Raw genomic sequence first — 18,086 nt, 5'->3', positions numbered from 1 at the left:
ATATATCAAATGCTTTGGATTTCATATTTCTCCTCATATTATGCCGATATATGTGACTAATAAGGTAGTCCTACAAGAAGTAGCTTACTAGTTGAATAAATGGTTATCAAGAGTTCTTCACAGAAGGAATAAATCCCATTGGCCCACTTTACCTTTGAGGATTAGATTGTATGAGCTGAAGAGCCACAAGGCAGCAAATGAAAAAAATACAAGAGTTGGACCACTTGCACTTTGTACTCAAGGACTTTCATGGATATGAGCCCAGGAGAGTGTACAAGCAAAATTGTGACAGGATTGGCTTTGCACCAACTAGGGCTCACATGAAATTGTCATGGCTATGGAATAATGTATAATAAAGCTCCAAATCCATATTGACATAAGAACTTGAGGTGAATATGTGGTTTGCAGTTGACTTGACAAAGTTTGAAGCATGGCATACATACATTAGTAGCAAGCTCCATGAAGAAGAAACCGACTTGTCCTTTTTGAAAACATCTTTGTCCTTATGGAATTTTTTCCCATATAGCCACCATATTATATGAATTTTGTCTTTTATAATGTGTTTTATGCAATAAAGTCCAAGAGACACATTTGTAATATAAAAAGACACATGTGGAAGGTAAAGGGTCATGTGTAGAATGTGAAAGATTGTATGGAAGTCCATAGGTCACAGAAGTTGAAGAGTCATGAGGAAACTCAAAATTATTTGTCATTTGTTATAAATAACTCCACATAACTCAATTAATGGGCTTGGATTCTTAGATTCTTTCCTTGGCTTCTCCTGTATCACATAGGAGATAGATCATTCTTTGGAGAAGCAAGTTGTGGCTTCATGTTCGACTACTGGATCTAGTGTTTGACCTATGCAACAATGCACTTAGAATATTTCATTCATAATTAGAATCTTCATGAACCAACACTTGTTTATGCATGTGTCTTCGATGTAGTAAGACTATTCTTGTTATTTTTGCAGTATATATTTCCATAATTACATATTAAGACTAATAAAATATTTCGTTGCTTAAATGTGGATATTGTTGAATGAGTGTTATGTTTTCATGATTATTGTTTATCTTGTGAACTAATTTGCAGGTAAATCAACAATAATTTCTCGTCTTATCATGGGTATCCCTTAGGATAGTACTATTATTTCCCTAACTGGAGGCTTGTTTTTCTTTAGCCGTCGTGGAAGTTTCCTGTGCATTTTACATTTCGTGTCACGCAAAGCTTACATACTTTCTTCCCCAAAGAGGTTTTTGTGATATGTTGTGTATGTATTGAACCAAGGCATACCTCTAAAACCTTTGCATTGATGGCCATACCATATAGCTGGATGGGACTCCTACACCAAACAATGTGAGGTCTAATTGGGGCCTTACATCGGGGACATTCCTTGCATGTTGGAAATATCTACCATCGTCAACATTTTGGCACTAGAAGGAAGGCGAGATGACAAGATGAGCATGTGAAGTCTGTTTGAATCTCTTACCTTAAATGACTTCATCCCAAATCATAATCCCTAGGTGATTTTTTAAATCTTTAGAGCTTTCAATCCCCATGGAATTCCTACATAACTTGTCACATTTAAAATTTGATGTCAAGGGTACAACAACCGTTCTTGATTACGTAATTTAGTTTGTTCAATTTTGTTTTTCAAGTGGAGTTTATTTTGAAGAAATCCTCGCAAGGTTTTAAACCCTTACATTGGATGGTCATGCTAATTAATGGTGTTATTCTCTACCCACTACTTCTATCTCATGTTTTAAGAAATTTGTTAATGAGCTTCATATTTTTTTGACAAGTATGAATATTAATATGTTCTTAACAAAACCAATTAACTTACAATGGAATCAAATGAATCTCTCGAACAATTTTCTCACCAGTTCCTTCATCATTGTTATGAATTTATGGATGAGGACATGGACTGGTAATTCTTGGATGAAATTTTTTTCTTCTTGGTAAGGATTTCACAAAACTATTTTGAATTGAATTCATGATACATCCCCGTTCAAGAGGAATTTCAACATCTTGAAGAAGAATTTGATGTCCCTTTTATTCCTTGTCTCCCTCCTTTTGATGTTTCGTATGTTGGACCTGAACTAATTAGTAAGCCAAAAGATCAATTTCCCAATGAGGAACCAATTTTTCTTTCACATATTTCCCTAGATGATGATTTTCTTGAACCTATGAGTCAATCATATTCGAATATTGATAGTCCCCTTGTCAATCCTGCAACATTTAATCAAGTTGATTCCTTGAACAACCATGATCCCAACCATTTCCTTTTCAATATATTGTATGGTGATGATTGTTCAAGTTCCATCAATGAATATTTGTTCCCACATGAATAGTCTGATTTGTAGAAGTTTCAAATGGATTTTGATGCAATTAATGAATACTTTCTCTCAGATTTCTCTGGTTGATCAAGAAGATGACACACTTATTATTTATGATTTTTGTCGCAATCTCGAAAATATACCTAATGAACCTTAATTGCTTTATGAATCTTGTGATTTGAATGATGAATTTTGTTTAGACAAGGAAATAACCATGCTTTGAAAGTCAAATTTTCAATATTTTCATAGTTCAAAGTCAAGTCGAGTGAATAGCACACTTCAGCCTACGATGATGGTTATGCCAGGTTCCTATCACCCCAATGTTATATGTGATTTTGGTCAGTTTAAGATTTCCTTGCAGAACCTCATCAATGTCATCTCATGGGGTTTGGATTCTCTCTTCACGGGTTCTCACTTTTTACGTGTTCAACTCTTAAACACTTAAGGTGGAAAATTTAATCATACTTTTGAGTTTCAATTACTACATCCCTCTTTATGAAAATCTCTGATCAGTGATGTGGAAACAAATAATGATCTTAATGATTATCAAATCCTTGGATCTGACATCTCTACTGCATCCTCCATAAAAAATGGCAACTCACATGACAACATGGATTGTGGTCAACCTATTGATTTTGCTCATAATATGGATATGTCTTTTATCATTCTTTCTTGTCAAAATTTTCCTAAAAGTTGTTTCCATGATCCTATTGCATATTCCCTTGAAGAGTCGTATCGGTTAGGATCCATGTCTCATGGCCTATTCTTTCATCAATTCAGTCGAATATTGTATGGTCATGAACCCGATAAATGTTGTTGTTGTTAATTTTTTCATCCGATAGAGTAGTTCAGTATGTCACACCATTGTGCTTGCACCTTTTGTTTCTAATAGTGGGTGTGGATGTTTAGGCTATTTATCTTCTTCAATGCACTATATCTTACTTTTATTTTACATGCTCATATATTTCATTCAAATGTCGGGAGCAACTTCTATGGCTACATTGGAAGTTCCATTTCACTTAACCTGATACTTGTTATCTTAGCACATGATAGTTTTCATTTAGTTAGATGCATTGCACTTTTTTTTTGTGTTTTCATTGTCCACTCTTTGTTCACTCTTTTTTTTTTGGTTCTAGTAGTCTTTGCATAAAGCCAATTTTGAGTCTCAAGGCAATGTGGCTAATATTTTGTGAAAGGAAATTTGTTGTAACACACAACCCTTGGCTTCCATGTTACCGTCTTCTATGATTTAGTTTACATCTTTAAAATTAATGAATTTTGGATGGAAAATACGATCCTTCAGCTAGGAAACCATAAGAAAAACCATGGTGCCTTTATCTATCTAGGATTCTCACTCCTATGCTCGATTTTGTTTATCAATGATGTTTCCCTCGCTTATATATTTGATTATAGAAAAATAAGGGGAAAATATTTAGAGGGATAACTATCATAGGTTTATAAACCTGTCATTGTAGGAGCAACCTTTTCTGATCTCAATAAGTTGTGATCCCTCTTCAACCCCATTTAAAAATAATAAGTGCCTAAGCACAGTTCCATTAAAAATAAATAAAGGGTGAAATAAGAGAAAGGCTTCGTATTCAGGGAGGTGAATCAAGTGACTTCATCAAGGTATTGTGCAGGCGCATTGGAAGTAAAGCAACACTTGTGTTCTTGAAGTGACTCCACCAGGGTATTGTCTAGGCCTACTAGCAGCAAAGCAACACCAAAGATGTAAACTCATACTCTGACTAGTTTTGACTCGTGGTTATATATTACCCTTAATTTCATCAAATGATTTGGCTTTCTTTATGTTGTGTTATGTCAAGTAATGGAACAAGGAAGACTACATGTTTAACCAAGTATAATGGGGACCTGAGGTGGCTAACTGATTGAATAAACACTTCCTTGAAAATTGAGACGTCGTGCATTAATGAAACCAAAAGAAAGAAGTTATGGTTCTCCTAGTGTGTCTCCAAGTGTTGTCGTTGCAACAATGACCCTCCAAATTTTTTTCCTAACTCAATTTTGGAGACTACATAAATTGCATTCCAAGCTACCTAGCGTCATCACATTATTTGCTTGGTTATCATTATGTTTTCTCTAAGTGTCACAACCTCCTAAGTCAATGTTTTCTAAGCTTCGTCACCTTACCTTTCGAAGTGCTTTCGTTATCTTTCCCAAAGATAGGTGAAGTCATAAATTTTGTTGACTTACTAACTAGCTTTATTCACCATGCAAAAGCACAAAAATGCAAACAAAAGAACATTATTTAGCAAAAGTGCACTCTAATATGAATAAGAGTCACCTCCTTGTTGAGCGCACTCCTTTGAGGTGAACAACTTCGCCCTAGTGGAGTAAAGTCATTCATGCTAAGTGAGTATACCCTCACTTGAGAACCCTTTAAAACTCATGCACATGCTTTTTTGCTACATGTGGGCGCACTCCTAGAAAATAGGAGCCCACTTCACTTCTCATAACTAACTTATACATCCCAACGACATGTGGAGGGCATACATGGAATGGATTTGCATGTAATCTATTTATAATCAATATTGCTAATCATTATTTCTCATAATCACTCTCATTTTTGGTTGAGCATACTCCTTTGGATCAAGGATCCCTTTGTCGATCTTCATTTCAAGTATGTTTTTCATATCGATTCTATTGCTTTCTTTATGTTAAAAATGCAACAACAAAATCCTGATTTATTTTTTAGCTTAAATTAAATTAGGATAAAATTCTAATTCCACATCACAAGACAACTTGTACGAGTTAACTAAGTTAGTTACACTTAGTTGGCTTAGTTAATTCAAGTTGAGCGCCTAACTCAAGTCATGTAGAGTGTTTCCTACTATATAGGAGCCTAGGTTGAGTTTATTTTGAGTTGTAATTAATTAATTTAGTAAAACTGAGTTAAAGTCAGTTAAAGTAGTTACAACTATTGGAGGAACTAGTAGGAGGTCTTGCAGTGGGGTGCAACTTCAGTGTTTAACCAATTAACTGATAAAGCAACCATAATTAACTCATGCATGCATGAAATACGAGTTACTCAATTGAGATTGGAGTTCAAGGGTAGTGTGCTATCAATTGTATAATTATCTGAATTGTACAGGTGGTGCATGCATCCAGACAAGGACCTACAGGGATTGCGCAGTTATGGATGGGGATTTCCCTAATTAATAGGGGGGTAATTCCTTGAGGAACAATGCAAGGAAACCGGTACTTGGGTAGGCTTGTATTTGGTTAAGTATTGACTAAAGGTACCTTGTGAAGTAATGAGATAGATTGTACTAATGCAGAGGTTGCTCGTGCTTAGGAAAGAATTGTAAATATTCTCTATTTTTATGATTAATGTAATATATAGATAGGTGGGGCTCGATTTTTCTGACTAATGCAATATACAGGTAGGAGGAGTTTTAAGTAGTAGCTTTCCCCTAGAGATCATTGTGTAATGTGTGAATGAACTATGTCTCTTGTATGCTTTGTGATTTCGCGATCATTTAATTGTTTCTGCAGTTGGTACAGTAGATTCAAGTATTTTTATTTAGAAAAATCTCATTAGAAGTTTAAATCTACAAGGAATTTCTACATGGTATCAGAGCTTAAATCACAATAGAAGAGAAGAATTCGATGTTGTCTTTGCAGGTGAATCAAATTTGCACAGTCAAATATTCAGATCTAGTAGGATGGCGTTCTATGGATTGAGACTTTAATATGCCCTTGAGGGTAGTTCAAATTATATTTCTTGGAAGGACAGGATGGAGGCAGTGTTGGAAGATAATGGGTTGAAGGAATTAGTAAATACTGATATTCCTAAACCTCCAGCATCTGATCCTAAGGATCTAACATATTAGAACAAGTGTGTTGCAAAGGAGAGGAGGATGATATTGGAGGGAGATCGAGATCATATTGTCTCGAATCTCCAAGTGAGGGATACTCCATATGCAATGTTGCAAGCCTTGATAGAATTATTTCAGAATGACAGTGACCACAGGAAGTTGGAACTTAAGGACAAGCTTTGGAAGATCAAGATGGAAAAGGGCGACATAATACCTCAATACCTAAGAAATTTCACCAAATGTTGGGATGAACTTGGGGGCGTTTGTATTATAGATGTTGAAGATGATCTGGTAATCCTATAACTTCTAGGCCTTCCCAAGAGCTAGAAAAGCTAACATAATTTGGTAAATGGGAGGGAGAAGCTACCAAATTGGGAGCGATTATGGTCTGACTTGGTGTAGGAAGAGATAAGGCAGAACACTAGAGATGTAACCTCATACAAGTGTTGATGAGCCCGAAAAATGGGTAATTATATGGGCTCATTCTGCCTCTTATTTCGACTTAATCCACCATTCTCATTAGTTTAATGCATTTTTTTGAATATATTTATGCTAATAGAGTGAATTGGGTTAGTCACTTTGCCATGTAGTCTAATGAGTGTTTTATGCAGATTTTTTGGACAATTTTGGACAAAGACAAGGAATTTATGAGAAAATGGCAGCCAAAATCGAGGAAAACAGGGAAGAGGACTTGTAGGGGGGTGTCTCCTTCATTAATGACCCCTTTCCTCGAATCCTCCATCAGCAACTCGGAGCACAAAGGCCCACATTGATGATTCCAAGGGGCAGCCGAGCAAGTCAAGTAGGACTGTTGTTTATCTTCAGTTCTAGGAAGCCGAGTTCCTTGATTTTAGGAGGACTGCTGGAATTCCCCATTTGTATAAATAAGAAGGCTTCAAGCCTCAGTAGGTTAGTCAGTTCTTAGTATATTTTCACACTTTTGTGCAGCACATTGTTCAACTTATTTTCGAGTTCTTTTTTAGAACAATTTATGTGATGTAACTGCTATTTTTTGATAAATGAAGATGAAACAGTTTTTGAGCCAGCACTAATCTCTTTCAGAGGGCTGAAGCTCTTGGGTTAAGGCCCAACCCAAGCTTCCCAACACCTCCTTTATGTATTTATATGTTTTCTTGCTTCCATTCATGAGTTAATTTCTGTTGCATAGATTCATTTTGCTTTGTTAGATTAGGTTGCTTTTGATGGTTAGCATAGTTGTTTTTGATTCAGTTGCTCAAGTAGGTTGTTGTAGTGACAAAATAAGATTCAAAAAGGCCACAACAAACCCTGATCTCCTTTCTCCCTTCTTGGGACTATGATTTGAGGTCAAGGCAGTACTGCTGCCACCAAAAACACAGTTTTTTCTCTTCCATGCAACTACTAGTGTGATAACTTGATTTGGAAAGGTTGATAGATTACTTCACATTCAGTTGCTTAGATAATTTCCTATTCTTTTATCATATTTCTCTCCAAATTCTTTTCTGTTCACAGGTTACTGTTCAACATTTTCTGTTTGTAGGTCAGAAATTAGGTCAAGATAGAAAAAGCTTTGTTTTCATGGTATAGTAGTTCTTCCTTTGATCAGTTTTTGTGCAGATCTATTGCAGGACCTTCCAACTCACCATCCATCCATGCAATAGCCAGCACCAGCTCACTTCCCATAGATTTCCCATTTCATTCGCAACATTTCGCCAATCTGCCCTAATTTCTGCGTTTTCTCCATAAAGTTGTTTTCTTGCCATTTGAACAAATCCAACCATCATGTCCGTTCTTGATCTTCCTTGACGAGTTCTAGACACCTCAACACCTTCATCTAGCCCTCAGTTCCTCTTTCCCATCATTTTTCCACTTTCAAAACTCCAAAAATAGCTTTCGGCCTCCTCCTGTAGAACCTCATGTAGATCCCTTGCAGCCTCCTATAGAATTTCTTGTTAGTGATTTTTCGAAGTCTGATCACAATGGAAGTCTTCAGAAAGGTACTAGGGGTTTCTTAGGACCTCTCCACACCTTCCTCACCCTCTCTAAAATCCAAATCTATCTTCCTTTGCCACCAAACCTCTGCACAGTCACAGCCAGATAAATCACAAGCATAATAATTCCACATAAAAACACTCAAAAGTACAAAAAGATGATTTCTTCTCATTTCTTTTCAGAAGTAACCTAAATAAATGCAATTTACCTTTTCCATAGTCAATGGCACTCATTTCATTAGTTTCCATCTCTTTTCTTGCAAAAGTAGGGTTAGTAGGTAAACTAGGGTTTGCTAGGGTTTGCTAGAGTTTTCGTTCCATTTCATTTTTCACTCTCTTTCTACAAATAGGATAGCCTCTGTAGAGTTAGCTTTCTTCCATCACAATTAAAAGCTTCTTCTGAGAACTCATAGAAGTTGAGTTAAGCTCCTAGCAAACTTGCGCCAGCTGATCAAGTGAAAGCCTGCACTAAGAGCTAGTACTTGTGCATACAACACCGTCACTTCCAAGTTTGTTACGAACTACCAGGTTGATAAAAGTAAAGAAGGAAGCCCCAAGAGTTGCAGCATTATTGCTACAATACTAGAACCCACCATCTTTTTGGCGCCATTTCCTGGGAAGCGTCAGAGTATTTTGTGATTACTGCTTTTCTTCTATTTTCTACTGCAACATTCTGCTAAGTAGTTTATTTTAGCAAAAGTAGAGTAGTTGTTTCATTTCAATTCTGCAATTTCAATTTTGCAAGAGTAGAATAGGCATTTCCTGCTTTCATTTCAATTCTGCAATTTCCATTTCAGCAAAATATATTTGTTAGGCCCCTATACTACTAGTGTAACCCCTTATTGTTATTAGTACAACCCACTTATTATATTGATGTACCCATGTAGTACCCATATTGTTACTATTGTGCTCCATAGAAGCCCACTATTGTTATTATTGTGCCCTTACATTATTATTGTTGTGTCGGCTCTGATTATGTTATGACCCCTTAGACTCTTATATATAGAAAGGAGGTCTTTTCATTTGTATCATCCAAGAATTGTTCATTTCTGTAATGTAAATGAGGTTGCCCCCTCGAAGAGGCTGAATTTTAAGGCGTTGATCTATCTTTTCTATCTTTTTCTTGAGCTGGTTTCATAACATTTGGTATCAGAGCTTTGGATTCTAGGGTTTCGTTGCTCCAAACATGGCATCGTGGAATTTTTGCTATAACTTTTTTTCTGTGATGTTTCAGAATTTGCAAAAAAAAACCAATTTGAGAAGAAATTGCGCTGAACCTTGGGTATAAATTTCAGATCTTTTTGCGTTATATTCGTGGAGATATGATTTGAGGAGGTTGGTCTTTTTGCAGACTCCTGAATTACATTCCAAATAGGTTACCTAGGGAAAATCGTCATAACTTTGTCTCTAGGCATTGGATTGAAAATTTGTAAGAAGGTACAGAAAGAGGATAGACTGTAGTTTCTTTTATATGTTTTTCAGAGCCAAAGGTCAAAACAGTGACACGCGGCACGTCATACAAGTTCGCTCTATTGAACTAGTCGATAATTGGTCACTGTGGGAGATTTGGCATAACTCTTCCTTGGAGAATCCAATTTGGGTCAGACTTGTAGCATTGGAAAGAGGACGCAGAGGGCTACTGCAAGTCACAATTTCAAAACTTAAAGATCCAAAAGTATAGAGTTACAGTCATTTCAAGATCAAGCTCATAAAATCAAGAAAAAGTAAGATGAGGAAGTTTGATGGCAAGGATCCGATAAATTGGATACTTCAGATGGAGAAATATTTTGATCTACATGGTGTACCACTGTTACAAAAGGTATGTATTTCATCTTCATATTTATAACCAGATCAATTTTTAAGGTAAAAAGGGCTTTATTCTCGTAAACAACTTGTTATGTGGTCAATTTTCACGAAGGAAATGATAGCACATTATGAGGATACAAAGAGCAACACCTTCTTTAGAGCAACACCACAATAATTGGAAATAGTAAAAGGGCTTTGTTACATAATGGAAAGTAAAATTATGGCAACAAGGAAGTCTACCCCTCACAACTATAAAGATGGAAGTGTTGTTTCTCCTAGCCTTCCACAACCTACAAGGGTTACACCACAATGATTGGAAGAAAAAAGAGAAAAAGGGATTTGTTACAATTGTGATAGAAAATGCACTAAAGGTCATAAGTGTGCTGAGAAGAAATTATTTTACATAGAATATGAAGAGGAGGAAGAAAATGATCAAGAAACATCAAAAGAAGAAGATATACGCCAAGACCCCACCCCAGAGAAAGAAGAAATGAATCAGACCATATCTTGTAAATCATTGGCAAGAACTACCACTCCTCAAACTCTCAAGATAGAAGGACATATCAAGAAGAAAAAGGTGCAAGAAGTGAAAGCTCACATCGAGAAAGAAGAAATGAATCTAACCATATCTTGTAATTCATTGGTCGAAATTACCACTCCTCAAACTATCAAGAAGAAAAATGTTCAAGAAGTGAAAGATCACATCGAGCATCAAGAAATGAATCCGACCATATCTTGTAAAGGATTGGAAGAAATTACCACTCCTCAAACTCTAGAGATAGAAGGACATATCAAGAAGAAAAAGGTTCAAGCAGTGAAAGATCACATTGAGCATCAACAACAAGTTCTCCAACTTTTAAAGGATAATGCCACTTCGGTGCAAAATCAAATGAAACAACAAGTAGATCAACATCGTAGTGAAAAATGTTTTGATGTAGGTGATTGGGTATTTTTACTACTACATCTCAAGCAAGCTATTTATGAAAAGGAAATGTTGGCAATACTACATGCACTTAAAAAGTGGCGAACTTACCGAATGGGAAGACTCTTCAAGGACGACGATGTGGAAGCATTGTTTTGTGCTATTTCTATTATCCAACCATCTTGGATAAACGAAGCAAGGGATGAATGGAAGAAGGACGAAGAAGTATGGCCACTTATTCAAAACTTGCAAAAGATCCCAATTCAATCAATATTGCCAGAAATTGAAGAGGAAGGAAAAATCATATTGGAACCGGGAGCAATCACAGAAAAAAGAAGTCGACAGCCACGAAATCGATCAATTTCAGAGTATCTCATCAAGTGGAAGAACTTAACTGCTGAAGATTCCTCATAGGAGGACAAGAATCTTATACAGAAGCATCAAGAACTGCCCAAGCATTGACTTACCTGCTGAAGATTCCACATTGGAGGACAAGAATTTTATACAAAAGCATCAAGAACTACCCAAACATTGAGGACAACGCTTTTTGAAGGAGAGGGGCATGTTAGGCCCCTATACTACTAGTGTAACCCCTTATTGTTATTAGTACATCCCATTTATTATATTGATGTACCCATGTAGTGCCCATATTGTTACTATTGTGCCCCATAAAAGCCCACTATTGTTATTATTGTGCCCTTACATTATTATTGTTATGTCGGCTCTAATTATGTTATGACCCCTTAGACTCCTATATATAGAAAAGAGGTCTTTTCATTTGTATCATCCAAGAATTGTTCATTTATGTAATTTAAAGGAGGTTGCCCCCTCGAAGAGGCTGAATTTTAAGGCGTTGATCTATCTTTTCTATCTTTTTCTTGAGCTGGTTTCATAACAAGATTAGTCATTTCCTACTTTCATTTCAATTCTGCAATTTCCATTTCAGCAAAATAGATTAGTTATTTCCTGCTTTTGATCTTATTGAAAACTTGATTCAGAATCCACCCCCCAGTGTGTTGCCATTAGAAGAGCTGGTGGAAGAAACCCAAGCTAATCCTTTATTTGATCTCTGTGTGGCTGATTCGACCTCTCTCCGAGTTAAGAATGTGGAATTTGGCCCAGAAAGAACCTTGAAGATCAACTCATCCCTATCCACCTCTCAGGAGAAATAACTGTGTAGCTTATTGAAAAACCACTTGGATTCTTTTGCTTGGAGCTATAAGGAGATGAAGGAAGTCCACCCTTCAATCTGTACTCATCACATTTACATTAAAGAAGATTGTAAACCAATCAGGCAGCCTCAAAGGAGGATGATTCCAGCCCTTAAGGACATTGTCGTAGAAGAACTGCAAAAGTTGACGGATGCAGGATTCATCTATCCCATCTCTGATAGTGAATGGGTCTCTCCTTTGGTGCTAGTGCCAAAGAAAAATGGGAAGTGGAGAATCTGTGTCGATTATCGGGAACTAAACAAGGCCACCAAGAAGGACCATTTTCCTTTGCCTTTCATAGATCAAGTGTTAGATGGCCTGGCAGGGAAGAAGTTCTTCTCCTTCCTAGATGGGTTTAGCGGGTACAATCAGATCCAAATCAGCCCGGAAGACCAAGATAAGACCACTTTGACTTGTCCTCGGGGTACTTTTGCATACTGGGTCCTTCCTTTTGGGTTGTGCAATGCTCCCACCACTTTCCAGAGAGCAGTACTAAGCATATTTGCTGAACTGGTTCATGATTCAGTGGAAATCTACATGGATGACTTTACCCCTTATGGTTCTAACTTCTAGGAAGCTTTGACTAACCTGGGAAAATTTCTAGCCAAGTGCATTGAAATAAATCTGTCCCACAGTCCTGAAAAATGCCAATTCCTGATGGCTGAAGGGACCGTGCTAGGTCATACAATTTCTCAACAAGGATTACAGGTGGATCCCAACAAAATTGCCATCATCCAAAGGGTCCCACCTCCTCAAAAGGTAAGAGATGTTCAGAGTTTCCTAGGTTTAGCAAGGTATTGTAGAAGATTCATTAAGGATTTTAGTAAGCTAGCCTCTCCATTGCTTGGTATTTTGGGAAAAGATGTTGAGTTCATATGGACTAACAACTGTCAAGAGGCTCTGGACACCTTGAAAGGTAAACTGCTAACTGCACCAATTTTGAGAGGTCCAAATTGGGCCCTACCTTTCCACATTCATACAGATGCCTCGAACAAAGAGATAGGAGCAACCTTAGGGCAAGTTGATGAGAAGCTGCCTTATGCCATATATTTTATAAGTAAAAACTTGTCTAAGGAAAAATTAAACTACACTATAACCGAAAAGGAGCTCCTAGCTATAGTCCATTCCCTAAATAAGGTTAGACACTACATCACCGACTATCAAACATTTGTACACACTGACCATGCTGCAATTAGGTATTTGATGAACAAACCAGATGTCAATGCCCATATTATTAGATGGTTGCTTTTATTGCAGCAATTTGATTTGACTGTTGTTGATAAGCTAGGTAAGGAAAATGTTGTTGTTGATTTTCTGTCTAGATTAGATCTGCCTGCAGGTGAAGAAGGAATGGTGGACGATCAAATGCCAAATGAACACCTATTTGCTATCTCAGTACTCTCTCCATGGTTTGCTGATATAGCAAATTACTTGGTTTCACCACAGTTTCCTCCACACCTGTCTTCAAAAGAGAAGAGCAAGATCGTAAGGAAAAGTGCCCCATTCACTTGGATTGGGAGCAATCTCTTCAAACTTGGCCCAGATCAGATTTTGAGGTGATGTTTCAGGGAGGAGGAAGTTTTTGACATTCTGCTAACCTGTCATGATGGGCCCTGTGGGGGTCATTTTGTAGCAAAGAGGACTGCCTTCAAAATTTTGCAAGCAGGTTAATATTGGCCCACTCTTCATCAAGATTTCAGAAAATATATCAGCCAATGTGACCGATGTCAAAGGATGGGGAAACCTACTCCAAGGGATGAGATGCCCCTGTAACCTCAAGTGACTTTCGAGCCATTTGAGAAGTGGGGCATGGACTTTGTGGGTCCTATCAACCCTCCTTCAAAACAGAAATCTTACATCATTGTGTGTACTGATTATCTGACAAAATGGGCAGAAACAAAGGAGATCAAGGCAGAAACAGAAGAAAACGTAGCTGAGTTTTTGAGAGAATTAATCTTCTACAAGTTTGGCTATCGAAGAGAATTAGTCACAGATCAAGGGAGTCAGTTTACCTCCAATCTGATTGAAGACCTGCTCACACATCACAAAATTAAGCACAGTACTTCCACCCCTTATCATCCGCAATAAAATGGATAGGCGAAAGTCACTAACAGAGCCTTGGAAGGAATTTTGACCAAGGTAGTGAGCAGTAGCAGAAAATATTGGGCAGATCGATTGATTGAGGCCACGTGGGCCTATAACACCACCTGGAAAACCACCACAGGGTTCACACCCTATGAGTTAGTCTATGGGAAGAAGGCTTTGTTGTCAATAGAATTTGAATATAACACATTAAGGATGGCAGCTCAGTTGGACCTAGATCTCAACCATGCACAAAAGGAAATGTTACTTCGGCTAAATGGATTGGATGAACAGAGATTGCAGGCCCTTCTCCAGTCAAAGGTAGTCCAACTTCAAAGGAAAATATGGCATGAAAAACACCTCAAAGAAAAAATATTCCAGGAAGGAGACTGGGCGTTGCTGTATGATTCAAGATATAAAGATTTCAAGGGAAAACTGAGGACAAGATGGCTGGGACCGTACACAGTAGAAAAATTTAATGACAATGGTTCAGTCCTGATTCGGACCATCGATGAAGAAGCCATCCCCATGCTCGTTAATGGGCATAGGTTGAAGATCTACAGGAATCCCCTCTCCAAGTAGGAATTCATTGAGAATCTAAGTAAAACATTGTTGGTAGTGGAGCAAGTCTCTGCCTCCACTCCACCCACACCCTAAAAAACAAAAAAAACAAAAAAAAAGGGAAAAAAGAAGAAAAAAACATAAAGATAAAAAAGAATAAAAGATCCCTGGGTGAAAACCTCTTGGAGGCGCCCAGGGTAGGTAGTGAGGGTGAAAACCTCCTAGAGGTGCCCCAACTGTCTCATAAAACAAAAAAAGAAACAAAAAAAAAAAAAAAAAGATGAAAAAAAAAGAAAAAACAAAGAAAAAAGAAAAAAAGAAAAAAGACTAACTTCTTTTAAATGCATTGCAAATTGCAGGAGGGTCACAGAAGAAAAAAGGACATGGCCAGGCTGCATATACCCTTGATAGCTCATTTCTCCATCGCCATTGTCTTTTCCCAGGCCTTGGTCTCACTTGTTCTGGAAATTTTGCATCCTACAGGAAACTCTGTGCATTTTACAAGAGGCTCCTGTAGAAACCATAGAGAGCTCAAAATCAAGTTTAGAAAAGAATCCGAGGGCTAGAGATTTTTCCAGAAGGCTTATGGACCTCCTTGCCACCATTCATCCTCCTAACTCTGCATTCCATCCCTGCACCACTACATTTCCACTCGCTATTCCTTCCCTGCACAGAAAACACAAAAATTTTGTTCCTTTTGTTTAAAAAAAAAATGATGAATAAAACAACAACATTCTTCACTTGTTTCTTACCTGATGCATTCCAGCTACTTTTCCTTTCCTTTAGAACCTTCCTCAGTTGTCTCTTAAGTCCCTGCTCAAGCATCAACCAGAAATTTTAGAGGGAGAAGTAGCTACAGGAAATCCTGCAGGATCCCTATAACAGCTGATCCCTTTAAAAAACAAGCTCCAGAGGCAAGGTTAGTGCAGCCAAGATGTATGCAACGTGCAAGGAGCAGTTCTTGATTGAAAATCACCAGCATAAGGTAGCCAAGCCACTAGTTCAAAGGCCATGAGCACCAACAACAGCAACAATAAAAAAAAAACAACAAAGTGCCAAAGTTTGAGCATGCAGAGCACGGTAGCGACTAACAAGTAAGTGGCTAAACTCGTTCCTCTATTGCATGAATATTATTTAGAAACTGCATGAACCATTGAGATGGTTGCGATTAAATGAAATCGGTGGCCAGCTAACTAACCACCCTCGTCCAGTTCAACCAAGCCTCATCCAATTCAAACAACGTTCAGAAGGTGCAATTAGCACGTGTAGTCCGTCAACTCGGGAAGAAAAACTCAGAACCGGTAGTGGTGGTGGCGTATAACGGGAATGATGGAAGTTATGGCGGGCAGGTGACATGAAACACCATAATGGCACTGGATTAGGGACCAACTGTCTGGATGGGGATAACATACCCTTCCTACCACCTCACCTCGTCACGGCAGATCACGCCATAAGCTTAAATATGTTGCAGTAGAAGCCTCCACCACCTTTTGTTTTCATTTGCATCGACGAGTTCTCGACTGCAACAACTTACCTACCACTTGCAGAACCTCGAAACAGTCGCTCTCTGCTAGTTTTCAAAACCCTTCCGCTTATCGGGCTCTACAGGAGTATTATCGCACTCTACAGGAGCAGAAAAACAGTCTACAGGAGCCTTTCTACAGGGAGGCTAGAGAGCAGCTCTGCAGAGGGAAAATTCGAAATTTTTTCCAAATTCAAGCTCAAAAAAGGTAGGCTCAGAAAACCCACTCTGCATGTTATATATCTATAGAAGGTGGTGGGATTTGAAGCGAAGTACTGAGTTAAAAAGAGAGGAAAAGTGAGAACAAGAAGTCTGCCTATGTTTTGAAATATATATACAGTCTCTCTATTTTTACTCTCTGCACTGAAATTCTATCTCTTTCTCCTCCATGGTATTCTACTGTGTAAAGAATGGATGCAACCATAGAAAATCAAGCCTGTAAAAAAGAAAAGAAAAGTGAATTGGCATTGGGAAGTCTGTTTATTTTGTGAGAAAGAAAAAACATTGTTTTATATACTCTCTGTTTTGTCAAAATATTGATTTCCTCCAACAGCCCGAGAAGTAAAGGAAGGTTGAGAATAGCGTTTGAAGGGAAGGAAAATTAAAATTTGTTAAAAAGAAGAAACACAAAAAACTCTCTCTGTTTCTAGAAAAAACCTCAGTTGTTCCTCTGTTTTTGGTTGAAAATTTGTTGCCTTCCTCCTCACCTGAGAACTTCCAGCAGTCACTAAACATCATGACAGGGGGTTTTATGAGAAAAGAGCCTCTGAATTCCACCAAATTGCATGAACACCCAGAAGTGGTAGCCCTCTTTACTAGGGCAAATTGGATGCCTTTCTTTGAGAGAATTCATGGGTATGATGAGGAAGTGACAGAGGAATTTTTAATGTCTTTAAGACCCCATTCAAAGACCCATGCTACAGTTAGTTTCAGGGGCTTAACCATAGAGCTTACACCAAGATTCATCAGCAGAATTACAGGTCTTCCACTTGGGCTCCCTTGAAGCAAAGAAGAAAAACCACTAGGACAGGTTGCTAAAAAGACCTTTTTCTAGCCTGATGAACACCCTGTAGAGGATAAGAATGGGATCAGAAGGACAAGTATACCTCATCCATGGGGTGTGGTTAGCTACCAGATCATGAAATATATCTCCTATGAAGGAAGATACAATATAGTCTATGGTTATCATTTCAGATTACTGCATGAACTAAGATATGGAATAGACCTACCTGCATCTAGAAAACTCAGTCTACCATATTTTCTCCTCCAATCTTTGATAGAGTGTGGCACCAAATTGAATGCAGGGGTTCCAGACCAACTGGCCCACCATGGGCTCATCAAATTGCTGGTAGAGGATTCCCTCCACACATACACAATCTCTATAGCCTGAGAATTTTCAGGAACATGTCTAGAGAAGATGACATAAAAACTCTCACTGATGACCTTAGCTCATCTGGTAGTGAAGAGGAGGAGTAGAAAGAGGAACTTGAGAAGGAAATCCATGAGGAAGCAAAAAATATTGAATTAGAAGTAGAAAAATAGGAAAAAGAGAGAAAAGAGGAAAACATGAAACAACCATAGTTGAACCTAAAGCAGATAAGAAAACAACATCAAAAGCAGAGAAGAGGAAGAGGACAAAAGCTGAGAAGAAGAAGCCCAAGATAACTCAGAAAAAGACCACCACAGGAAAGGCAGAAACTCAGCAAGAAAAGGAGAAAACACCACCAGAGACAACAGAAACAAAATCAGAAATAGTAGACATAGGCAAAACTGCAGAGGATGAAGAAGAAAAACAACAAGAACAAGTGTCTCTTAAGACACTAGCAAGAGAAGCAGC

Source organism: Pinus tabuliformis, chromosome 4_1 (assembly GCF_031772625.1).
Source record: "Pinus tabuliformis cultivar Carrire ecotype Pingquan chromosome 4_1, CPIR1, whole genome shotgun sequence".
In the NCBI taxonomy this organism is placed as follows: domain Eukaryota; kingdom Viridiplantae; phylum Streptophyta; class Pinopsida; order Pinales; family Pinaceae; genus Pinus; species Pinus tabuliformis.
This window is presented reverse-complemented; position numbering follows the sequence as displayed.